Here is a 27,049-nt window from a genome sequence, read left to right as displayed (position 1 = left end):
AACGATCAGGGAGGGCTCATGGATTCATCTGCTATGACTAAAGGAAAGAAAATTACCAAGGTAAGAACCTAATTTTCCCTTCCTTGTCATCAAGCAGATGAATCCATTACGAATGGGATGTATCAAAGCAATCCCTAGTTAGGGTGGGAACAGGCCACACCACGCGCCAGCACTTGTGCTCCAAAATGCGCATCCCTCCTGGCAGCCACATCCAGCCTGTAATCTTGGGCAAATGAGAGCTTAGACGCCCATGTCGCTGCACTGCATATCTCTTGAAGAGAGAGTGCTCCAGTTTCAGCCCAAGAAGAGGAAATCACTCTTGTGGAATGTGCCTTAAAGGCTTCAGGAAGAGGCCGGCCAGACAGCAGATATGCTGAAAAAATAGCTTCTTTGAGCCAGTGGGCTATAGTGGCTTTAGACGCTGGAGACCCTCTGCAAGAACCTGACAACAAAACAAAAAGGTGGTCAGAGGTCCTGAAAGCATTTGACATGTGCAGATATTGCAACAGAGCCCTTCGCACATCTAGAAGGTGCAATTGCCCAAAAGATTCCAGAAACCCCTCTCTAGAAAAGGAGGGCAAGAAAATAGGCTGGTTTAGGTGAAACGCTGAAACCACCTTAGGCAGAAAGGAAGGCACCGTACGTACCATAACTCCGGACTCTGAGAATTGCAGAAATGGTTCTCAACAGGACAGCACCTGGAGCTCAGACACCCGTCTCGCTGATGTAATGGCCACCAAAAAGACCGTCTTTAGGGTCACATCCTTCTCCAAAGCTTGCCTAAGCATCTCGAAGGACGAACACTGAAGGGCCTTTAAAACTAACCCCAGGTTCCAGGCCGGACACGGAGCCCGCATGGGAGGACGGAGCCGAAGCACCCCTCTAAGAAACCGTGCCACATCCGGATAAGCAGCCAGGGAGAGGCCAGCCACCTTCCCCCGAAAACATGCCAAGGCTGCCACTTGAACACGCAGGGAATTATAGGTCAAGCCTTTTTGTAAACCATCCTGCAAAAAGTCAAGTATCAACGAGACAAAAGCCCGCATTGCTTTAGCAGCACACCAAGCCTCAAACTGGCGCCAAATCCGAGCATAGGCAACGGAAGTGGAACGCTTGCGGGCCTGAAGGAGAGTGGAGATGACCTTGTTGGAATAGCCCTTGTCTCTCAATTGCGCCCTCTCAATAGCCATGCCATAAGACCAAAGCGGCAGGCGTCCTCCATGGTTACCGGCCCCTGTGACAACAGGTTCGGTACCAGAGGCAAAGTAAGGGGAGCCTCTACCAGCATCCACCGGAGGTCAGCATACCACGGTCGCCTGGGCCAATCCGGGGCAATGAGAACCACCTCTCCTTGATGAAGCCGAATCCGCAAGAGTACTCACCCTATCAAGGGCCAAGGAGGGAACACATACAGGAGGCCCTGAGGCCAGGGTTGAGCCAAGGCATCCAACCCCACCGAGCGAGGATCCGCTATGGGCGTCCCCTATTTGGCACATATCTGAAGGAACACTTCGTCTGCCAGTTTCCGCTCCACTGGGTCAATTTGATGCCTGCTTAGATAATCGGCTTCCACATTGCTCTGACCTGCAATGTAAGCTGCTGACAATAACTGCAGATGTAGCTCGGCCCAGTGGCATATCTGAGCGGCCTCTGCGGCCAGTGCTTGACACTGAGTGCCGCCTTGTCGATTTATGTAGGCCACCACTGTTGTGTTGTCCGACAGAACTCTAACAGCCAGCCCATCCAGGGTCGTGTGAGAGGCCAGAAGCGCCTGGAATATCGCTTTTAACTCCAAGCGATTGATGGACCACTTCGATTCTTCGAGTGTCCACAGACCCTGGGCATGCCTCTCCTGGCAATGAGCTCCCCAGCCCTTCAGGCTGGCATCGGTTACCACCAGGCACCAGTCGGGGAGCGCTAACGGCATTCCTCGCCGCAACATGCTGTCTGAGAACCACCACTCCATGCTGAGTCGGGCCACAGGGAGCCAACTGAGTCTGCACTGATAATCCTGGGAAATGGGAGACCAACATTGTAGCAGGGAACACTGCAGCAGTCTCATGTGCACTCTGGCACAAGGCACCACTTCTAGGGTGGCCGTCATCGACCCCAAGAGCTGGACAATGTCCCAAGCTCGCGGGCGAGGCATCCTCAGGAGCAGACAGACCTGGGTCTGAAGCTTGCACTGCCCTTGCTCAGGTAAAAAAACCAACCCCGAGGCCGTGTCAAACCGAACCCCCAAATACTCTAGAGATTGAGAGGGGGGGTCAGGTGACTTTTGGGTGTATTGACGACCCAGCCCAGAGATTGCAGTACTGAAACCACTCTGGCTGTTACATGATGACTCTCTTCTGTACAGTCCGCTCTGATGAGCCACTCGTCAAGGTACGGGTGAACCCGGATATCCTCTCGCCTGAGAAAGGCAGCTACTACCACCATTACCTTGGAAAAGGTTCGGGGAGCTGTGGCGAGGCCAAAAGGCAAGGCCCGAAACTGAAAGTGTTTTCCCAACACCACAAACCAGAGAAACAGTTGGTGCGGGGGCCAAATAGGGATGTGCAATTAAGCTTCTTTCAGGTCCAGAGACGTGAGAAACTCTCCTGGCTGTACCGCCGCAATGACGGAGCGCAGGGTTTCCATGTGGAAATGTTGTACTTTGAGTGACTCGTTGACTTTCTTCAAGTCGAGAAAGGGCCGACAAGACCCGCCTTTTCGCGACACCACAAAATAAATGGAGTAACGACCGCAGCTGCTTTCGGCGGGAGGCACGGGGATCACCGCTCCCAGGTGCAACAAGCCTTGCAAGGTCTCCTCTACCGCCGCCTGTTTGATGGCTGTGCCGCTTCGGGACTCCAAAAACACGTCTCTCACCGGGGCAGTTAATTCCAATCTGTAGCCATCTCTGATCAGGTCCAAAACCCACTGATCTGAGGCAATCTTGACCCACTCCTCGAGAAAGAGGGAAAGACGTCCTCCAACTGCAGGAATCGAGGAGTGGGTCGGCGCACCATCATTGAGAGGGTCACCCATGAACTCCAGGCCTTGAACCGGCCGCTGCAGAGCATCTGTCCGAGCAAAAGGAGTTCCTCTGCTGAAAACGGGCACGCGAAGTAAACCCAGCAGAACGCCCTGGGCGGTACCTTCTAGCTTCACAGAAGCGAGGTCTGGAAGAGGAGGGAACCGCCTGACCCTTGGAAGAAGGCCGCGGCCTATCCTTGGGTAACCGCTGGGGTTTAGCATCCCCCAGGCCCTTGACAATTTTCTCCAACTCCTAACCAAATAGAAGGCCCTGGAAGGGCAACTTCACCAACCTTTGCTTAGAGTCCATGTCAGCCGCCCAATGCCATAGCCATAGAAGGCGGTGAGCGGCCACCGCCACAGACATCTGTTTAGTCGAGGCTCTGACCAGATCATAAAGGGCATCAGCCAAAAATGACAAGGCCGACTCCATCCGCGGTGCCACCTCCACAAGGGGCTCCACTCCATCCCCGGGCTGTTCCACTGCCTGTTGCAACCAAGCGAGGCAGGCTCGAGCAGCATCACAACTGCACACAGATGCCCGTAAGGCTAGGCCTGAAATTTCAAAGGACCGTTTCATTGCTGATTCCAGACGTCGGTCCTGCATGTCCTTCAGGGCAACCCCTCCCTCTACTGGGAGGGTAGTCTTCTTTTCCTCCATCCTCGCTCTCAACCTTCAACACTTCCTTCCTGCTATTAACCCATCCCCATTCCTCCTAAGTGCACCCCGTCTTCGTCGCCTTCGTCGCCCGTCCTCCCCCTCCCTCCTCTGCTCTCTCTTGCTCCTCCTCCTACTATCCGCCAGAGACATTAACCCTAATCCAGGTCCCCCTCATCTGTCCCTGTCCTATCCATGCGGACGATCCCGGGACGTCTCCAATCTCGTCTCTATTCCCCTCCTCCCCCTTCTTCCCTCCCCTTCTCTTGCGCCTTGTGGAATGCCCACTCAGTCTGCAACAAACTGCCCTTCACCCACGATCTCTTCATCTCCCACTCCCTTCAACTGCTCGCCCTAACCGAAACCTGGATCTCCCCGGATGACTCTGCCTCAGTCGCAGCCCTTTGCCATGGTGGTTACCTCTTCTCAAACACTCCCCGCCCAGTTGGCCGCGGTGGAGGCGTTGGGTTACTACTCTCGCCCTCCTGTAGTTTCCAACCCCTCCTCCTACCGCAGTCTCACTCTTTCTCATCCTTTGAAGCCCACTCCATCCGGCTATTACTACTACTACTACTACTATTTAGCATTTCTATAGCGCTACAAGGCGTACGCAGCGCTGCAGAAACATAGAAGAAAGACAATCCCTGTGAATCCCGAAGCGTCTGTAAGATATAAGTTTGTAGAGCAGGAGTCAGGGGATGGTCCTTCTTGCCCTCTGCACACACATTCATTTGTCAATCAAATAGCAGAGAGGGTCAACACTGTTGTGGGGGGACATTCCATTGGTACAGATGATCATAGGAGCCACCTTTTTTAAATTATTGGGGGTGCTAACCCCAGTGGAGATAACCCCTCCCTGGACACATACAAGGAATTTATTCAATATTGGGGATGCTCAAGCACCCACAGCAGCCACAGAGTCAGCTCCTATGCAGATGATGCCATAGAGGTGGCCATGAGGCCAGAAAGTCCCGTTTGTATGCATTATAATTTCTGCTTGTTAAACTACTAATATGTCTACTGATGTGCATGTACCCATATTACTCATTATCCTTGCATGCACACTACAGTTACTGCTTACAATGATGACGAAGCTGTTATATGTGTAGGTACAGGACGGGGACCTGATGGGGGGGGGGCAAACACTTACCTTTCCAGCCTGTTCCTGATGCGGGACCAGGCTCTCATTGCCTGTATCCTGGGGGGCAGGTGGTGGTGGTGGATAAATAGCCTGTGCCGGTGCCTAAGGCACAGCCGCACCAGCAGCAGGCTCTCAGCCTCACTGAAATTTGGCTCACGTCGCAGGTGCTCCATATTTTTCAGTGAGAATAGGTGTTGGAAAAGAAGCACCTTATATGGACGCCCTTGTGTGACGGACATCGTTTCGTGCACAGCTCCATATATGGATTACTATCCCATATATGGCCCTATCAGCACTTAGACGCCATCGTAATCATAGACGTCCTTGACGTGCACGAATGGTTGTTATGCGTGCGGGCCCTTGATGCGTGCGGAACTTGCCTTATATAGATCAGTATGAAGCATGCGAACCTTTTCACATATACACAATATGCATATAGCTGTATGTTCAGTAGGTACAGTGCATGTAGTTCCGGACATCCAGATAGGGCACATATGAGGAATATTCAGTGGAGCAGCATGATCTTCCTGTATTTTACGCGTATGAACATTCTTCATATTTCCTGTACCTGGATGTCCAGAACAGCAGGCACTGTACTTGCAGTACAAATTGTTTTACCACACTTTCTGATTTGGTCATTTTCACCTGCGATAATCAAATGTGTAAGGGCACCCTGTTTTCTAACCTTTATGCTCCCCTCATTTGGTCGTTTGCAACAGGGATAATCGATTATCGAAAAACGTCCATTCTATTTTTCGATTATACCTGCTTGATTTTGGACGTTTTCGTAAGGACGTCCTAATGCGTATTTGGACGACCTTTCGATTATGCCCCTCCACGCCATTCAAGAATGGATCCTGCAACAACAACAAAAAACCCAGAACTTTTGGAAAATAAATTGACTGCATATGATAGGATCATCTACAACAGTCAGAATTTTGAAAAAGATTGGTCTATGTTTCGAACCTGTTCGATTTTCAAAAAAATCTCTATGAAATAAAGAAAAATTCTATAGGAGAATAAGACTTATGCACTGGGGAATAAAAAGTATACTCTCTCTCAAACAAGTATTGGATCCACTAATCCCAGTTGCATCTTCATTGAATCTATGACCTTTGTGGACTTTGACTGCTGTTTGAGACTTGCTGATTGCCTATTCAAATATATGTCCTGTTTGGTATTCAGGTTGAGGTTAGACACAGGATTGTGATTTTAAGATCCCCTGCGTTGTCCCATGATCTGTGGAGGGACAGAGCTAAGTTGTTTGATATGCTTATGGGACTTGCTATTCAATCCATCTTGTCTGACTAGAAAACTAATTCTGAGTTGAGTATGGTTGGGTGGTAGAATACCATACGTCTTGAAAGAAGGTATGAGGAGATGGCTGCAATGAAGAGCAGGAGCCTGGCATCCTTCAAGAGATTGTGGATGCCACTTGATACTTACTGTCTAGTTTGTATATAATCTTAGCATTGTAGTACTGAGTTGTGCAGGGACTGTCTTTTCATGTTCAAGTGTACAGCGCTGCGTACGTCTAGTAGCGCTATAGAAATGATAAGTAGTAGTAGTAGTTGCTGTTTCTGTTGCATAATTTAAAGTCAATAAAAAACATAAAACTAAAAAATTCTCTATGGTAGCTTACCAAAGGGGAAGAAATGTGGGAGAGTCACACCCAAACGCTGGTAAGAATTTCAGTAATAGATTTATTAAAAAATATATCTATATATTTCTTCTTAAAATATTTTAAATTGTGAGCCAGCAACAACTAAGATTATATGTAAAAATTGTTACTAATATTGGCCAATGTATATAAAGTTTTTTTATATAACAGTTTTAAGAATATACTTATCTAAAATAGGTTTTTGTTCAAAAATAAAAGAGCAAGACTATACACAAAATTTTGCAACAGCATTGGTCACCTTACGGGTCCATGTACATTAATTATCTCTTCGAAGCAATACTAATAAATTAATATATTTTGCTTTCCAATTAACAGTGATAGATAATTAAACAAAATATGGGATATATTTAGATTAAGCCCCAAAATGATACATATATACCGGAAGAACACATATATTTATTTATTTATTGCATTTGTATCCCACATTTTCCCACCTCTTTGCAGGCTCAATGTGGCTTACAATACATCACGAGTGATGGAAATATATATATGTGTGATTTGATTTTCATTGTGAACTATGGATACAGTTCAACCGTAGCTATATATATATATATATATATATATATATAAATGGCTATTTTTAAACATGTTTTGATATACATGTATCTGCTCTCCTTATTACTGTTTATTGTTTATATAAAGTCATTACAATATTTTATGTTTATATACAATTCATAGTGATGTTGTCTTTCTATTATACTTTTTATTATATTAAATAATTTTTTTGTTATTAATGTTCTATTTATCTCTTAAAGTGATTTTTATGTTTTTATATGTTTTGTTGTTAGACCCCTGAGGCAGGCGTTGTTTTACGCCGAAACACAGCCCCTATCGGGTCACTTATCAATAAAATGCTTCTATTGTCTCAGTCTTGAAGGCCCAGTGTTGCTTTTTTTGTTTGTGCACTTTTTATGTATACTGTTTATCCTCTCTGCTTGGTTTGGAGAGTTACTATCTCCAGATATTGAGAGACTGATTGAAATGACCAGTAGTCATCTGAAATGTGGGGGCTGTTCATGGTGCCATACGATTGAGGGTACTTCTTGGATGACCCCTGATAATTTTAAAATTACAGCAAAATATGACACAAATAGTAATTCATCATATGTAGTGCATGCTTTGATATGTTTTTGTATATTGGTCACACTAAGAGATCAGTACGACTGTGACCCGCTGAACATAAGAGTCAGACTGTTACAGGCACATTTGCTGCTCCAATTGTAAATCATTGGAAGACATATGGCCACACAGTTGTACACATCATCTGGAGAATTACTGGTTTTACATCATGCTCTACCCTGGGTGGGGATAGAGATTATCACCTTGCATATCATGAACAATTTTGGATTTCCACGTTAAAGACTTTACATCCAAGAGGACTGAATGATGAACTAAAATAGCTTCTCTTCTGTGAATGTGCTCTCATTCTCTGACTGGGGCATCAGTTGTATTTTTAATTGGTCCTTTTAAATAAGAATTTCTGTACATATATCCCAGCACCATTTTAAATGTTTGACTGGAATATTGGACTGGTAGAAAGAAGGCAGGAAGGCAGAGGCTGTATTCACATCGGATTGCTACAATTCAGTGGAGGAGTGTGGTAGCCGTGTTAGTCCACTCTTAAGGTTATCAATAGAAATCAAACAAAATAAAACATGGAAAAGAAAATAAGATGATACCTTTTTTATTGGACATAACTTAATACATTTCTTGATTAGCTTTCGAAGGTTGCCCTTCTTCCTCAAATCGGAAATAAGCAAATGTGCTAGCTGACAGTGTACATAAGTGAAAACATTCAAGCATTACTATGACAGTCTGACAGGGTGGGAGGAGGGGGGTGGGTAGGAAGTATGCATGGGGACATCAAAGCATATCATTGATATTCTAACAGGGTGGGTGTGGATAGGTGAGGGGAGGGTGATCAACAGAGACATACAGCTTTATGGTTTATAATGGGCTAGGAACCCCAGGTCCTTGTTAAGTCCTTTCTGTTGGGTGTTAAAATATTCAATCATTCTGACTTCAAAGGTCTTTTACAATTCAGTGTAAACTTACTTACTGCTCAAATTTTTACATACTTCTGCTTGGTATATGTTTCGGTACCAATCCTGAGTTTTATTTTAAGTTTTCTCTCCTTTATTTTGGGGGTCCTTTTAAGGTGCATGAACAGATTTAGCGTGTGCAAATGATTAGGATGTGCTAAATGATAAGATGCCCACAGGAATATAATAGGTGTCTTAGCATTTAGCATACGCTAATCAGTGCACCGTAGAAAAAGGATTCCTTAGTTAATTTCATTTGTTTTGTTTGGATAAAAACAACCTTTTTGCCTCCCTGCACTTTTCAAGCAAGCACCTTTCTCTTTGCTTGTGATCTGAGTTGGATCTACAACAAAACAAGTCTCCAGGTAACTGCATCAATTGGATTATCAAAGGACATCAGGATCAGAAACTGCAACATGAAACCATCACTAATGTATTTAGGGTTTTCTCATGGATATAAAATGGATGAAAACTTAAGTACAGCTGGCTTTTATTGAACGTTTTATGTGAAATCCAACTCCTAATGCCCTTTATCTTTAACCTCTAATGCCCTTTTCTTGCTTTAAACAAGTTTACCTTTGTCCTTTATGTTTAGAAAAGATGAATAAGACTTACATGTGTCTTTATAACTCATTATATCATCTAAACTTTTTATAGAATTCATTCTTGCATCTTACAGATTTAGCAAAATTGTCATTTGGAGATTACTTTGAAGATAGTCGTCTATGAAACATTGGTCTTAAAATATCTTGAGGTTCGTTATCTTATGTATGTTCTGGCTTCATTATGTCTAGTTTGTTATAGAAAACGATATGGGCATAATCTGTTGATCAGCAAGTTATACATTTACAGAATAATCCTAGAACACATGGAGGGGCATAATTGAAAGGGGTGGCCAAGTTTTCCTGAGGACGTCCTCGTAGGACATCCCGGCGAAGGGGTGGGGAAACCCGTATTATCGAAACAAGAGGGGCGTCCATCTTTCGTTTCGATAATACGGTTGGGGACATCCAAATCTTGACATTTAGGTCGACCCTAGAGATGATCATCCTTAGACTTGGTCGTTTCTGATTTTCGGCGATAATGGAAACTAAGGACGTCCATCTCAAAAATGACCAAATGCAAGCCCTTTGGTCATGGGAGGCAGTGGCGTAGCAAGGGCGGGGCGGTGGGGGCGGTCCGCCCCGGGTGTCAGCGGGTGGGGGGTGCTCCGCTCCCGCTGCTCCCACCCTGTCCTTTCTTTTAAAAAAAAATTTGAAGCGCCGGAGTGGCAGGCAGCACCTCCCGTCTGCCCTGCTTCTAAAAATCTCTTCAACGTCGCTCGTCGGGCCTTCCCTCATTCAGTCCCGCCCACCTCTAAGGTAACTTCCTATTACCACGAGGGCGGGCAGGACTGAATGAGGGAAGGCCCGACGAGCGATGTTGAACAGATTTTTAGAAGCAGGGCAGATGGGAGGCGCTGCCTGACACTCCGGTGCTTCAATTTTTTTTTTAAAGAGAGGACAGGATGGGAGCAGGTGAACGGAGGTGCCTGGTAGGTGTGTCAGGTCGGGTCGGGTCGGGTGGGAGGGGGGACTCAGATTGGGGAGGGGTGGGGGAGCTGAAAGGGGATTGGGGAGGGATGGGGGAGCTCAGAGGGGAGAAGGGGATTGGGGAGCTCAGATGGGTGCTCAAAGGGGATTGGGGAGGGGTGGGGAGCTCAGAGGGGAGAAGGGGATTGGGGAGCTCAGATGGGTGCTCAAAGGGGATTGGGGAGGGTTGGGGGAGCTCAGAGGGGAGAAGGGGACTGGGGAGGGGAGTGCTCAGATGGGAGAAGGGGTCTGAAGCTGGAACTGGGGTCTGACAAGGGGACAGGAGGGAAAATGGGTCCATGCCTGAGGCAGGTGGGAGAACAGGTCTGGGGCTGAAAAGGGGGGATGCAAAAGGCATGTGGTGGATGAAGGGGGCTGGAACTAGGAGCTGAAAAGGAGGGTAGTTGGGATAAGGGGGCTAGTACTGGAACTGGGGGCTGAAAAGGGGCAGGGGCTGAAACTGTAGGGACTAGGGGCTTTAAAGGGGACAGGGAGAAGTGGCTGGGGGCTGAAGCTTGGGACTGATGGGAGAAAAGGGCTGGGACTGGTGGGATAGTGGGGCTGAAAAAGGGGGGCAGGTGGGAGATGTGGGCTGGGGCTGGAACTAGGGGCAGGTGGAATAAGGGGGCTGGAACTGGGGGCTGAAAAGAGGGGGCAGAGAGAGAGGGAACAGACCCTGGATGGAAGGGGGGAGTATAAGGGAGGGCAGACCCTGGATGGATGGGAGAGGGAGGGCAGACAGATTGAAGGGGCAGAGAGAAAGGGCAGATGGTGGGTGGAAGGGGGAGAGAGAAAGAGGGCAGACTGGGGCAAATGGTGGATGGAAGGGGCAGAGATAGAGGGCAGATGTGGATGGAAGGAAGAGAGAGAGAGGGCAGATGTTGATGGAAGGGGGTGAGAGAGATGGCAGACTGGGGCAGATGGTGGATGAAAGGGGCAGATGTGGATGGAAGGGGCAGAGGGAGGGCAGACAGTGGATGGAAGGAACATTAGAGAGGGCAGACACTGGATGACAGAGAGAGAGCGAAGACAGATGCTGGATGGAAGGAAGACAGTGAAAAGAAGATGAGGAAAGCAGAAACCAGAGACAACAAACTGTAAATATATATTTTTATTATTTTGCTTTAGGATACAGTATTGTAGGTGTGTTTAATAAATGTGTCGCGTCTCTGATGTCACGTTTGTGGAGGTGAGCTCTTGAGATTTCCCGAGCTCCGCAGACCAGGAAATAACCGAACACCCCGAATCTTCACCCGCGGCGACCGCCGTTCACCGAGGGTTGAGCCCTCAGCTGCGGGCGGCCAGCAGGACTGCTGGAACCACGGGGAACGGCTGGCCTGGTCGGATCTGGGTACAGCGTCCTAGGTACTGTGGACTAGCCGGGTGGCTAGCGGACAACAGGGACGTACGCTGACTAGACAATAGCTAGCACAACGGCCAGTTGGCTTGGAGCACCACACAGTCTTGGAACGGATTAGCCGGACGGCTAGCGGGCATGGAGGAGGAACACAGTCTTGGAAACCGCTAGCAGGACGGCTAGCAGTCTAGAAGGACAACTTAAACTTGGAGAAGGCTAGCCGGACGGCTGGCAGTCTTGAAGAACAGACAACACTTGGACAAGGCTAGCCGGACGGCTAACAGTCTTGAAGAACAAACAAACTTGGAAAAGACTAGCAGGGCGGCTAGCAGTCTTGAAGAACAAACAAACTTGGAAAAGGCTAGCAGGGCGGCTAGCAGTCTTGAAGAGCAAACAAACTTGGAAAAGGCTAGCAGGGCGGCTAGCAGTCTTGAAGAGCAAACAAACTTGGAAAAGGCTAGCAGGGCGGCTAGCAGTCTTGAAGAACAAACAAACTTGGAAAAGGCTAGCAGGGCGGCTAGCAGTCTTGAAGAGCAAACAAACTTGGAAAAGGCTAGCAGGGCGGCTAGCAGTCTTGAAGAACAAACAAACTTGGAAAAGGCTAGCAGGGCGGCTAGCAGTCTTGAAGAGCAAACAAACTTGGAAAAGGCTAGCAGGACAGCTAGCAGTCTTGAAGAACCAACAAACTTGGAATCCTCTTGGCAGGACGGCTTCAAACAAGAAAACGGAAGCACTGGTTCCCCTCCGTGCTTCCGTTTAAATCCCCCGCTTGCCTTGACTGAAGAACAGCTGGCGCCAATCGTCTCCAGCCCCGCCGACCCCGGGAACCGGATTGGTCCCTTCGTTTGATGGGCGGAGTTCCCCAGAAGATGCGCCAATCCGGCGCGGGCGGGCGGAGCCTCCTCGCTGGTCCTGCTGCAGCGAGGAGGACGCCGACGTCGGCGCCGCCATCTTGGCGGGCGGGTTTCACCCTCCGAGGCCGGCGTTAGTTCTTTGGAATCGCTGGCCTCGAAGCACTCCATCGTCGCGACGATCCCCGCGGCAGCCCCCACCCGTCGGTCAGCGCTCCCCTGACGCCTTTGACGACCGCCTCGGGCCGCGGGGCGCCAGGTAAGAGCCCGGAACGGGACAGTATCCTCCCCGGAAGACCCCTTCCTTCGGGGCCCGGGCTTGAATGGATATTGAGCATGGAAGGCTTTGACCAGTTCTGGAGCATGAACATTAGCCACGGGTTCCCAGGAATTATCTTCGGGGCCATAAGATTTCCAGGATAATAAGTAATACAGTCTTCCCCGCCGCCACTTTGAGTCGAGAATCTCTCTTACCTCGTACTCCGGTTCTGGGGCCACCTGGAGATCCTTCTCCTGGGCTGGAGTCGGGTGCCACCTGGATTCCCGGAACCTCTTCAATAGCGAGATATGAAAGGCGTTATGTACTCGCAGGGTGGCGGGTAGCCGCAAGCGATATGTTACTGATCCAATTCGTTCTTGGATGGCATACGGTCCCACGTATCGCTGTCCCAGCTTACGGGAAGACCCTCGGAGTCTCAAGTGTTTCGTGCTTAACCATACCCTCTGTCCTGGCTGAAGCACGGGGGCGGGCCGCCGATGACGGTCAGCAAAGAGCTTGTTCCTGGTCGCGGTCTTCTGTAATTGTTCCCTAGCCATTCTCCAGACCTTCTGTAGGTCGGCGACCACTTGGTCCCCAGCTGGCGTCATGGCGGTAGCCGGGAATGGCCCTGGAACCCGCGGATGTCGTCCATATACCAGGAAGAACGGGGACTGTCCTGAGGAGGAATGGGTACTTTGGTTATATGCGACCTCGGCCCACGGAAGTAGAGACGCCCAGTTATCTTGTCGCTGGTTAACAAAGGCTCTCAAGAATCCTTTCAGGGTTTGATTTATCCTCTCTACCATGCCATTGGTTTGTGGATGGTAAGCGGATGAGAAATGGTTCTCCACTTCCAAGGCCTTGCATAACATTCTCCAGAACCGGGAGGTAAACTGGGGCCCTCGGTCACTGATGATCCTGGTGGGTAGTCCATGTAGTCGAAAGATGTGCTGAATAAATGCTTGAGCTAGAGCGGCGGCCGTCGGAATGTTCGCAAAGGGAACAAAGTGAGCCATCTTAGAGAATCGATCGATCACCACCCAGATCACCGTATGACCCTGGGACCGTGGTAATTCCGTGATAAAGTCCATGGATATCTCCGTCCAAGGGCTGGTCGGTACGGGCAAGGGCTGTAGGTCTCCCACGGGAGGTCCTCCTATTGGCTTGGTGCGGGCACATATCGGGCAGGAGGTCACAAACTGGAAGACATCTCGTCTCATCTGTGGCCATCGATATTGTCGCGAGATGAATCGGAGCGTCTTGTGATACCCGAAGTGCCCGGCCCATCTTGACGAGTGTCCCCATTGCATCACCTTCTTCCGATCCGCGGCCGCCACGAATTTCGGGATTTGGGCAAGCTCCCCCGTGGCCACACTAAGACAATCGGGGTCTAGCATGGGGTGAGTCTCCGTAGTCTCTTCTGGTACCTCGAAGGCCCGAGAGAGTGCATCGGCCGGGGTATTCTGGGAGGCTGCCCGGAACACTAGTTGGAAATGGAACCTAGCAAAGAATAATGACCACCGGGCCTGTCGGGGATTCAACCGCTGGGCCTCTTGAAGGTATAGGAGGTTCTTATGATCCGTGATGACCGTAAACCGGTGTTCCGCTCCTTCCAGTAAATGTCTCCACTCCTGTAGTGCTAGTTTCAGGGCTAATAGTTCCCTATCCCCCACCGTATAGTTCCGCTCGGCTGGAGAGAACTTTCGTGAGAAGAAGGAGCACGGTTGACGCCGGCCCTCGGGGTTAATTTGAGAAATGACCGCTCCGGCGCCCAGCGCGGATGCGTCCACCTCTACCGTGAAGGGCTTCGCAGGGTCAGGAGTCAACAGAATAGACGCGGACTCAAAGGCCTCCTTGACTAGACGAAAAGCCGCTTGCGCCTCAGGCGGCCAATCCTTGACCCTTGCGTTCTTACGGGTGAGCGCCGTCAGCGGTGTTGTCAAGCTGGAGTACTGGGGAATAAATTGGCGGTAATAGTTGGCGAAGCCCAAGAATCGTTGCAAGGCCTTCAGGCCCTTCGGTTGAGGCCACTCCCGAATGGCTTGGAGCTTATCTGGTTCCATCTGTAACCCTCCTGGAAGCAGAATATGCCCCAAAAATGGTAAGGAGTGCTGATGGAAGGCACATTTACTCAGCTTCGCAAAAAGATGGGCTTGACGTAGGCGGTGCAATACCGCCCGTACATGGCCCGAATGCTCCCTGGGGTCCTTGGAGTAAACTAGGATATCGTCCAGATATACAATCACCGAGGAATGGAGGAATTCTTCTAGAACACAATTGATCAGACGTTGAAATACCGCAGGGGCGTTACACAGACCGAATGGCATTACCCGATATTCGAAATGTCCCTCATGGGTATTGAAGGCCGTCTTCCATTCATCCCCTGACCGGATTCGTACTAGATTGTAGGCTCCCCGTAAATCTAGCTTCGTGAAGATCTGGGCCCCTTGAAGTTGGTCCAAGAGCTCCGGAATGAGGGGCAGAGGAAACCGATCTTTCACGGTGATGGCATTTAATCCTCGATAGTCAATACAAGGTCTCAGGGTTCCATCCTTCTTGGCGACAAAAAAAAACCCCGCTCCGGCTGGGGAGGTCGACGGCTGGATGAATCCTTTCCGTAGATTTTCTCGGATATAGTCTCGCATAGCCTTGAATTCTCCGCGGGACAATTTGTACAATCGACCCCGAGGAGGCACTGTGTCTGTCTTCAGATTAATGGCACAGTCAAAAGGTCTATGTGGAGGTAGTACTTCCGCCTCCTTGGGGCTAAACACATCGGCAAAGTCTCTATACTCCGCAGGCAGGGCGCTCCCTTCACTTGGTTCTTCTCCGGGCACCGTATTTAACGCCGGACAACAACCAGCCCGACCCTTACAACAAGTTTCTTGACAGGAAGTGCCCCAAGCTTGAATCTTCCCTCTGGTCCAGTCAATAACAGGGTTGTGGTATCGTAACCATGGTAATCCCAGAACCACCGGGTGGATGGTCCGGGGTAATACTAAGAATTCGGCCTCCTCCCGATGGTCCTCCCCCACCTGCAATCCTAAGATCGGCGTAATCTCCGTGACCGGTTGTGGAAGGGTAGTTCCCTGGATGGAGGTTATTCGCAACGTAGGTCTCTGGGGGAGCAGGGGCCAGCCCATTTGCTGGAGCAGTTCAAGCCCAATAAAATTACCCCCAGAACCCGAGTCCACCAGGGCCCGGGTCTGAAGCGTGGCTTCCTGCCACCGCAAGGTCACTGGTATGACGAGCAAGGTCTCCTGTAGGGGAGCGGAGTGCCCCAAGAAACCTCCCCTCAGGGTGCCTTGGGGAGAGCGTTTCCCGGCCGGAGAGAACAAGTCCGCAGGAAATGCCCAGCCTGTCCACAATAGAAGCACAATCCCTTAGACTGTCGTTGTTGTCTTTCGGCGGCAGTCAACCGCTGCCGGCCCATTACCATGGGCTCCTCTCCGGGCTCCGTAGCGTTCCGGCTCGCCTGACGAGAGGCCAACCCTATGCTCGTCTTGGGGACGCCTCGTCCCCACTTCTGCCGCTCCATCCGGGCTCTGGCTCGCTCCTGGAATCGGGTGTCTACCCGGATACAGAGTGAGATGAGGGCATCCAATGATCCGGGAATCTCCCGTCCGGCCAATTCATCCTTGATTCGTTCTTGTAATCCCTCCATAAAAATGGCCATCAAGGATTCCGGATTCCAACGCAGTTCTGCGGCTACGGTACGAAACCGGATGGCATAGTCGGCCACTGTACCCTCTCCCTGATGAATCCGAAGCAGCTCCGATGCCACGGAGGAGGGTCTGCCCGGAATGTCAAACACCATCCGGAACCGGCGCTGAAATTCGCTATAGTCCTCCAAAATAGGATCCTGTTGTTCGTCCAGAGGAACCACCCAGTCCCGGGCCTTTTCTGTACACAGGCCCATAATGTAGCTTATCTTACTGTGATCCGAAGCAAAGGCCTCTGGTTGCATCCGAAAGGCCAGATTACACTGGTGCAGGAACCCTCGACAACCTGCTGGGTTCCCGTCGTATCGTGCCGGCTCAGGGAACCGAGGTCCCACGCGGAACCCTCCCATACGGGGAGCTGCTGCGGCCCCTTGGACCGCAGCGGCCTGGTTCTGTACCTGAAGCGTGGAAAGTTGAGAACATACATTCTGGAGCGCCCCAGACAGGGCATTCAGCTGTTCCTGTTGCTGCTGTAGAACCTTGGCCAGGTCCCGTAGATCCGGTTGTGTCGGCGAGCTCATGGCTTCCGTTTTCTGTCGCGTCTCTGATGTCACGTTTGTGGAGGTGAGCTCTTGAGATTTCCCGAGCTCCGCAGACCAGGAAATAACCGAACACCCCGAATCTTCACCCGCGGCGACCGCCGTTCACCGAGGGTTGAGCCCTCAGCTGCGGGCGGCCAGCAGGACTGCTGGAACCACGGGGAACGGCTGGCCTGGTCGGATCTGGGTACAGCGTCCTAGGTACTGTGGACTAGCCGGGTGGCTAGCGGACAACAGGGACGTACGCTGACTAGACAATAGCTAGCACAACGGCCAGTTGGCTTGGAGCACCACACAGTCTTGGAACGGATTAGCCGGACGGCTAGCGGGCATGGAGGAGGAACACAGTCTTGGAAACCGCTAGCAGGACGGCTAGCAGTCTAGAAGGACAACTTAAACTTGGAGAAGGCTAGCCGGACGGCTGGCAGTCTTGAAGAACAGACAACACTTGGACAAGGCTAGCCGGACGGCTAACAGTCTTGAAGAACAAACAAACTTGGAAAAGACTAGCAGGGCGGCTAGCAGTCTTGAAGAACAAACAAACTTGGAAAAGGCTAGCAGGGCGGCTAGCAGTCTTGAAGAGCAAACAAACTTGGAAAAGGCTAGCAGGGCGGCTAGCAGTCTTGAAGAGCAAACAAACTTGGAAAAGGCTAGCAGGGCGGCTAGCAGTCTTGAAGAACAAACAAACTTGGAAAAGGCTAGCAGGGCGGCTAGCAGTCTTGAAGAGCAAACAAACTTGGAAAAGGCTAGCAGGGCGGCTAGCAGTCTTGAAGAACAAACAAACTTGGAAAAGGCTAGCAGGGCGGCTAGCAGTCTTGAAGAGCAAACAAACTTGGAAAAGGCTAGCAGGACAGCTAGCAGTCTTGAAGAACCAACAAACTTGGAATCCTCTTGGCAGGACGGCTTCAAACAAGAAAACGGAAGCACTGGTTCCCCTCCGTGCTTCCGTTTAAATCCCCCGCTTGCCTTGACTGAAGAACAGCTGGCGCCAATCGTCTCCAGCCCCGCCGACCCCGGGAACCGGATTGGTCCCTTCGTTTGATGGGCGGAGTTCCCCAGAAGATGCGCCAATCCGGCGCGGGTGGGCGGAGCCTCCTCGCTGGTCCTGCTGCAGCGAGGAGGACGCCGACGTCGGCGCCGCCATCTTGGCGGGCGGGTTTCACCCTCCGAGGCCGGCGTTAGTTCTTTGGAATCGCCGGCCTCGAAGCACTCCATCGTCGCGACGATCCCCGCGGCAGCCCCCACCCGTCGGTCAGCGCTCCCCTGACGCCTTTGACGACCGCCTCGGGCCGCGGGGCGCCAGGTAAGAGCCCGGAACGGGACAAAATGTTTATAAATAGAACATGTAAATAAGGTAATCTTTTTATTAGACTAATTTTAATACATTTTGACTTAACTTTCAGAGAAAAAAAACCCCTTCCTCAGGTCAGGATAGGATACTGTAACAGCACTATACTGTATTGACCTGAGGAAGGAGATTTTGGCCTCTGGAAGCTAAATGTATTAGTCCAATAAAATGGTATTATTTTATTTTCTGTATTTGTTTTATTTCTATTTGTTAATTTGTAAAGTGGTGATTGGTATTTGTTAGTTTTTTCAAATTTACATCTGCTGTCTTTATATTTTGCACAGTACACCAGGGGACATTTTCTGTTTCTGTGGTGTTGCATTGTATGCAGAGTCTGGCATTGGGGGTTCAGTTTAATTTTTGTCTAAATAGAAAGTTTATTATTACTTATTCTATAGTGGATTAGGGTGTATCTGTGTTTGTGAAAAAGACATAGCTTTCAATTGGCATTGACAGTGCAGGATCGACGATCTGTACTATTCTGTCTGGTTTTGTTTTACAATAGGTGAATTGATGTTCTAGTGCTCACTGTAGTGTTTAAGATGCTTTCCTTTTCCTTGTGTGACTCGTAGAAATGACTGCTTATGATATGGTAGAATTGCTCTATAGGTCCTGAGTGTTTTGTATTCTCGGTATGCCTAGTATTGGATTTGGGGGGGGGGGGGGGTGTTAAAAAATGACCGGCCCCGGGTGTCAACTACCCTAGCTACGCCACTGATGGGAGGAGCCAGCATTCGTAGTGCACTGGTCCCCCTCACATGCCAGGACATCAACCGGGCACCCTAGGGGGCACTGCAGTGGACCTCAGAAAAAACTCCCAGGTACATAGCTCCTTTACCATGTGTGCAGAGCCCCCCCCCCCCAAAAACCCACTACCCACAACTGTACACCACTACCATAGCCCTTACAGGTGAAGGGGGGCACCTACATGTGGGTACAGTGGGTTTCTGGTGGGGTTTGGAGGGTTTACATTTACCACCACAAATGTAACAGATGTGGGGGGTGGGCCTGGGTCCGCCTGCCTGAAGTGCACTACACCCACTAAAACTGCTCCAGGGACCTGCTTACTGCTGCAATGGACCTGAGTATGACATTTGAGGCTGGCACAAAATATTTTTAAACTATTTTTTTGAGGGTGGAAAGGGGGTTAGTGACCACTGTTGGAGTAAGGGGAGGTCATCCCCGATTCCCTCCGGTGGTCATCTGATCAGTTCGGGCACCTTTTCGTGGCTTGGTCGTAACAAAAAAAGGACCAAGTAAAGTTATCCAAGTGCTCATCAGGGACGCCCTTTTTTTTCCATTATGGGTCGAGGATGCCCATGTGTTAGGCACGCCCAAGTCCGGCCTTCGCTACGCCTCCGACGCACCCCCAGGAACTTTGGTCGTCCCCGTGACGGAAAGCAGTTGGAGATGCCCAAAATCGGCTTTCGATTTGGGCGACCCTGGGAGAAGTACGCCCATCTTCCGATTTGTGTCGAAAGATGGGCATCCTTCTCTTTCAAAAATAAGCCTGTTATTTCCAGGTTAAGTACAGCAGATTATAAGAAACTGAAACACTATTGCTCAGATGAGATGGAGTAAGACAGAGATTTTATTTGGTGAATCATTCAAGATTGTCTGAATAGTGTGGTTTGTGTAATAGTTTCATGTATGCCAAATGAATGCCTTGACTTCCTGATCTTGCAGGGTGATGCAGTGAGATAGGGTTAGGGTACTCTCCCATGTTGTAGAATAATGCCTATCCGCGCCTGATAGAACCAGGCATATGTCCGATGCCCAAAGTTAGCTGTGACCTGCGCACTATGTTAATATTTTATAAAGCTAACAGCGTTATAACCTGATATGCTTAAGGAGGAAAAAGCCTCAGTAGACCCAGACCTGCTTAAATAGCAATGGGAGGGGCATAATCGAACGAAAACGTCTATCTCCATGGGCGTTTATCTCCGAGAACGGGTCCGCGAACCGTATTTTCAAAAAAAATAGACGTCCATGTTTTATTCGACAATTTGTGAGCTGGGCGTTTTTGCTTTTCAGCGATAATGGAAAATGAAAGCGCCCAGCTCAAAAACGAATAAATCCAAGGCATTTGTTCGTGGGAGGGGCCAGGATTCGTAGTGCACTGGTCCCCCTCACATGCCAGGACACCAACCGGGCACCCTAGGGGGCACTTTTACAAAAAAAAAAAAAAAAGGTAAAAGAGCTCCCAGGTGCATAGCACCCTTCCCTTGTGTGTTGAACCCCCAAATCCCCCTCAAAACCCACTGCCCACAAGTCTACACCATTACTATAGCCCTAAGGGGTGAAGTGAAGGGGGGCACCTACATGTGGGTACAGTGGGTTTGGGGGGGTTGGACGATTAAGCATTAAGCAGCACAATTGTAACAGGTAGGGGGGGATGGGCCTGGGTCCACCTGCCTGAAGTCCACTGCACCCCCTAACAACTGATCCAGGGACCTGCATACTGCTGCCAGGGAGGTGGGTATGACATTTGAGGGTGAAAATAAAAAGTTGTGAAACATCATTTTTGTGGTGGGAGGGGGTTAGTGACCACTGGGGGAGTCAGGGGAGGTCATCCCCGATTCCCTCTGGTGGTAATCTGGTCATTTAGGGCACTTTTTGGGGCCTTATTCGTGAAAAAACAGGGTCCAGGAAAAGTGCCCTAAATTCTAGCTACAAACGCATACTTTTTTTCCATTATCGGCGAAAGGCGCCCATCTCTGTTCGGGTGATAACCATGCCCCAGTCCCGCCTTCACCACGCCTCCGATACACCCCCGTCAACTTTGTACGCTTCCGCGATGGAGTGCAGTTGAAAACGTCCAAGTTCGGCTTTCGATTATACCGTGTTATTCATTTTTGTGAGATAAACGTCCATCTCCCGATTTAGGTCGGAACTTGGGCGTTTTTCTCGTTTGATTATAAGCAGGATGGTCTATTAAGGTATTGTTTCTCTATCATTGGCATAAAAAACCTCCTTTGGCTCTATTTACAAAATTTTTTTATACAGTACTATTAAGAAAAGCTCCTTTATAATCTCTAAAATAGAAGTACTTAGCTTAAAGATTTATAGCTGCCACTGCTTGCCCGAAGGTGGCAACATTTTGAGATCTGCATCAAGGACTAGCGGTGTATAGTGAAGGAGCCAGAAATTTCAAAAATTAAAGGAGCTCAGTGGCGCTGCTGCTCTCACGAATCAGTACCTTAATAGACCACAGCTTTTTAAGCAGGTTGGGTCTAATGAGGTTTTTTTCCTCCTTAAGCACATCCGGTTATAACGCTGTTGGTTTGACAAGTGGGAGGTGGTTCTTGAACTGTTCAAGTTGACTTTGTACTCCACTTCCTTCTTTTGTTGTTTAGTGAGAACCCTTTATAGAATATGGGCTTCACACAGATCTTCTAACGACTAACTTTTGGTACCATATACAGAGTCCAGCCATATATGTGTTACATACAAACAGAACCATTATTCCAGTTTCTACCAGTATTAAAAAGTGTTTGGTTTTCTTTCTCACTTCATGCTGTTCTGTGAGGGTTACAATATGCATTTAGTAAGATTGAGGGATATCGCGCTGTGTCCTACACAATCTAGACACAAGATCATTATGACATTTGGTAACATAAGAAGATAAACTGAGGGCCAGATATTTCTTGTAGCTTTATGAATAAGAACAACTGGAAGACACCCTGTCCCCCCCTCCCCCCCCCCCCCCCCCCCACGCACGCACAGCTCCTCACACAGCTATTTTTGGTGTCAAAAATGTTGGGCTATTTTGGGCACAAATTGGGCTGGAAAATTTTTGGCCACCTGGCAACTCTGTAATGCCTTCACCCCTGCCAGGACCTTTGGCGGAGAGGGGGTATCCTGGAAAGGCCAGATAAGCTAAGGCTGAATCTTGGAGGAGTTTGCTGGTGACAACCAACACTATCAGCACCGTCTTGGATTATACAGCCAAAAAGGATGGGAGATGAACAGGAGAAGTTGTACATTTGTACATGAGATTGAAGGGGGGCAGACTCAAGAAAAATGTCAGGAAGTATTTTTTCATGGAGAGAGTAGTGGATGCTTGGAATGCCCTCCCACGGGAGGTGGTGGAAATGAAAACGGTAACAGAATTCAAACACGTGTGGGACAAACATAAAGGAATCCTGTTCAGAAGGAATGGATCCTAAGGAGCTTAGCCGAGATTGGGTGGCAGAGCCGGTGGCGGGAGGTGGGGATAGTGCTGGGCAGACTTATACGGTCTGTGCCAGAGCCGGTGGTGGGAGGAGGGGCTGGTGGTTGGGAGGCAGGGATAGTGCTGGGCAGACTTCTACGGTCTGTGCCCTGAAAAGGACAGGTACAAATCAAGGTAAGATATACACAAAAAGTAGCACATATGAGTTTATCTTGTTGGGCAGACTGGATGGACCATGCAGGTCTTTTTCTGCCGTCATCTACTATGTTACTATATTATTCTGGATTGCTATAAAAAAACATTTAATTAGTAGATAAGACTGTAACCAATAGTCTTGGATGGACAGGAAACTTCTTAAATCAAACGCCAGCTCTATACAAAGAGTTTGCGGTTTGGATTTACTGCCTGCCGCAAAGCTCAGTAAAGTTTTGCATAAACTACAATTCCTTGGTACGCTGAGTAAAGAGGTGTGGTAGCTGTGTTAGTCCACTTTTAAAGGTAATCAATAGAAATAAAACAAAATAAAACATGGAAAAGAAAATAAGATGATACCTTTTCTATTGGACACTAGTAAAAAAGCCCCGTTTCTGATGCAAATGAAACGGGGGCTAGCAAGGTTTTCTTCAGAGTATGCATGTGGGAGTGTGTGTGTCCCTGCCCTCTGCCCTCTCTCCCTCCCCCCCCCCCCCCCCCCCGAGTCGAGTCCTTCAGTGTTAAGTTTCCTGCTGTCCTGTGTTTGTGTTACAGAGAGAGTGAGGGCGTCTCACTCCCCTCCCCCCTCTGAGTTCTTCACTGTTACAGAGAGAGCGATTTTGTGCTGTGCTGTTTTCCTTCACTGTTTGTGTTACAGAGATAGTGAGGGCTTCTGCCCTCTCTCCCCTCCCCCCTCTGAGTCCTTCACTGTTACAGAGAGAGCGATTTGATTTCGTGCTTTGCTGTGTTTTCCTTCACTGTTTGTGTTACAGAAAGAGCAAGGGTGGGGCAGACACTCATGGGGAAACCGGATATCTCTCCCCCTTCACACTTCCGGCTGGAGGCTTCATTTAGAACGTTGGTGGTGCCTTTTATATATAGAGATAGAGATAACTTAATATATTTCTTCGAAAGCTAATCAAGAAATATATTAAGTTATGGCCAATAAAAAAGGTATCATCTTATTTTCTTTTCCATGTTTTATTTCTATTGGTATGCAGAGTATTCCTTGAGAGATGAAAAGCTTGCTCCCCGACCGCTAAAGAATACTCAGGACAAAACCCAGATTAATATCCTACGACCTTCTGGATGCTTATCCGGCCCCGGCCTGCGCCAGATCTGAGTGGAAAGCGAGTTGGTGAGAGAGAGCTTTATCTGTTTGTAGCCTGGGTCTCGGAAGAGAGAAGGGGGACTGAGCATAGGCGGTCGGTGGCTCAGCTGTTTGGGGAGGCTAAAGTGAGCGGGGCCAGGCCTCAGTCCTTAAATGCCTGAAAGCAGTGGCGTAGCCAAGGGTGGGCTTAGGTGGGCCCAGGCCCACCCACTTTGGGCCCGGGCCCACCCAGTACCAGCATAGCTATAATGTGGCTGCCAGGGATCCCCAAGCCCCACAAGCCGAAAACTCCCAACAACTGTCCCTCCTGCATACTTTGTAAATAGCAGATCTTCGCCTGCAGTGAGCAGTAACTGATGCATACTGCTCACACCGGCCCCACAGCCTTCGCTCTGATGTATTCTTGCCTAGGTGGTAACAGGAAATTGCATCAGAGGGAAGGGTATGGAGCCAACATCAGCAGTGTGTATTAGTTGCTGCCCGTTGCCGGTGAAAATCTGCTATTTAAAAGGTATGCAGGAGAGGAGGAAATTTGAGAGACCATATGGCATGCAGGTGAGAGAAGGAGAGACCACATCATCTATGGGATGAGAAGGGGTTCTTCTGCCCACTCATCTTGGGACCAGGCCCACCCAAAATTGGGTGTCTGGCTACGCCCCTGCCTGAAAGTATACAAAAAGGTCAGCAAAATTGTGGCAGATAATACCTTTTGTTAAATTTAGATATTAAGATACATATCAAATCTATCTCAATATCTTCAGGGACAGAGAAATACCCAGTGTACCTGACTGTAACTCACCTTCAGCTACTACTGAAAAAGGTGTGAGCAAAATCCAAAAATTTAACTCCAAATGCCAGAGAATAAAGTGGCAAAGAAAATTAAACAGTGTGAGCTTCAGTAGATATATAGGTCTCTTAGGCAACTGAATTAAAGTGGATTTTTTTTTTAACTGTCACTAGCTGATACGTACATCTCTATAGAGGCCTGCAGTCCATCTGCTCCCTCTCTCTCTCTCTCACATCCCACTTTCCCACAGCCAATCTGCCTCTCTGTCATGCACATATCTTCCCCTTCCGCTCCCACCTTCAGAGAACTTGTTGATTTTGCTGCCTAGTGAGATTGGGAGCTGCAAGGTCAACAGGTACTTCATGAACCTCAAGTTGCTCAAATATATCTGAGAGCTCCATGGTTGCACAGTGCAGTTGGAAGGCACGGGGGGGGGGGGGGGGGGGGGGGGAGGGGTGAGAGGAAACTACTGGACATGGGGTAGTGGAGGGAAGGAATATACTGGACCAGAGTGTAAAGACGCCAACACTCTGATGCTAACACAAACTAAAATTAAAGTTTTCATGCCACCTCAGTAAAGCCAACACAATTCCTCCACTGTAAAACACTATACACAAACTTATAGTATGACAAGGTTCCAAGTGTGTTTTAGTACAACAGCACTAACTTCCAGTACTCAAAAAGCAACAACCTTATGCATGAAAAGGCAGCACTAAAATATTACACCATGCCCTACACCAATACACCATTTAATGAAAAAAATTAAACAACTGTAACAAGATCTCTACACTGACTCTACATGCTAGTAGAATACTATACCTTGGTCACACAAAATGTGAAATAAGGGACCATACATCAGTAACAGAGATATGAAGGCAAAAAAATGAACCGAAATGCTCAGGAAGCCAGAGTCTGCACACAGCAGTAATAGTGAAGTACAAACTCGTGCAAAATAGCAGAGATACGCATTTCTAAAAGCTGATATATTCCAATTAATACATTCAGAATGAAATATTTTTTTCTACCTTTGTTGTCCGACTATTTCATTGTTCTATTCACTTTGGTCCCGATGTCTGTTTTCTGCTTTTTCCCCTGTCTTTTCAGGGCTCTTGTCCGTTACACATTTCTTATCTCTCCATGTCCTCCATCCATCTTCTCTCTGTGTCCCTGTTCAGTATCTGACTTCTTTGCATCCCTATTCTCCTCTATATTCATCATTTCTCCTCTGTGTCCCTTGGATGCCCTGTCCTGCATTTTCACCCTATGATCAGCATTGCCCCTGTCTGTCCCTATTGCTTCTCTGTCCAGCACTGCCCCTATGTCCCTGTCCCTATGCTCCCTCCATGCCCAGCATCTGTCCCCTTCCTCCCACCAGTGGGGCCAGTACCTGTCCTCTTCTCTTCCATCCTGCTCCCCCCCCCCCACAGACCAGTGTCTTTCCCCCCTCCAGTGCATCTCAATCTCTCTCTCACTCCCCTTCAGTTTCCACCCCCCCCCCTTCCTCTCCTCCAGTCAATCTCAGACTGTCTCTCTCTCTCCTCCAGTCGTCACTCTCTCAGTCTCTCCCTCTTACTTCTCCTTCTCTCCTCCTGTTTCAGGCTACCTCTCCCTCCCTCCCTGCGGTCCCTCTAATTTGATTACATCCCCTCCCCGTCCCAGCACTAACTAAACAGCTTCCTTCGGGGCCTTCCGCAACACGTCATGACATCGTCCCGCCCTCGCGGAAACAGGAAGTTGCGTCAGAGGCGGCGGAAGAAGGATGCAGCCTTACACAAGCGATGTAGGCCGAAGCCTGGAAGCAACTGTTTTTGGTAGTAGCAGGGGATGGTGAGAGGGAGGAAAGAAGCGCTGGACCCAGGGAGCGCCTCTGATATAGAGAGTCTGGGCTCTGGACTGAGCCTGGTTGGCGAGACCCAGGTTACATGTACCAATCTCTCTGCTATTATCATGGTTCATAAAGAGAAAGTAAGTACTCTGAATATAAACACACATTAGACATGCGCAGCATCTAAATACGTATAACCCACCAGTTCACACTCCCTTCAATAAATGCTGCAACATTCATATATTCGTTCTCGGCTGAGACCGATTCAATTAACCCACTGCAAGGCAGGCATCCCACTGCTCTCCGCTTAATTATCCCCTCTCCCAGCCTAATCAGCAAACGAACTCCAGAACAACGCACAATTCCTTGCTCTACAGCAAAATCTATTTCATCGGTAGCACAACTATATTCAGTCTTCCAAGAATCTCATCCTATTTCAAAACTTTCTATTTAATTTCTATAGTGCTACTTACATTCAGAATGTTAACAGTTTTCTTTTCCTACGCATTAAACACTGGCAGGTAAATACCGTTTGCTTGAATCGTCACAGCATTTCTTTCATGAGGCGTTTTTCTGAGACAGGAAAACTTTTACTTCAGGGCACGCAGACAGACAATGAGCCTCTTTCAGACGTGGTTTTGGGTTTGGAGCAGGGGAGGAGAAGTAAGGCAAGACTGATTTTTCACCTTTGCACTGCTATCCTTCCAGAAAGTTATTAATGACTAATTTGATCATCCCAGCCCTCATTTAAAGATAGCATTAAAAATTATCAC

At 48.9% G+C, this 27,049-nt stretch overlaps 1 protein-coding gene across 2 annotated transcripts in view; it reads right to left on the bottom strand.

Moving 5' to 3' along the window:
• Nucleotides 1-27,049, bottom strand: part of LOC115471013 (carbohydrate sulfotransferase 5-like) — a 113,932-nt gene that overhangs the window by 2,631 nt on the left and 84,252 nt on the right. The window contains exon 1 of one of the 2 annotated variants that reach the window (XM_030204688.1): nucleotides 26,750-26,799. The exons of the other annotated variant lie outside the window; for it this stretch is intronic. The gene's annotated coding sequence lies outside the window, so the exon portion shown is untranslated. Of the gene's footprint in view, nucleotides 1-26,749; nucleotides 26,800-27,049 lie in introns of those variants that run through there. 2 annotated transcript variants of the gene reach the window in all.

The sequence above is a fragment of the Microcaecilia unicolor genome, chromosome 5, assembly GCF_901765095.1.
Source record: "Microcaecilia unicolor chromosome 5, aMicUni1.1, whole genome shotgun sequence".
Classification (NCBI taxonomy): domain Eukaryota; kingdom Metazoa; phylum Chordata; class Amphibia; order Gymnophiona; family Siphonopidae; genus Microcaecilia; species Microcaecilia unicolor.
This window is presented reverse-complemented; position numbering and strand designations above follow the sequence as displayed.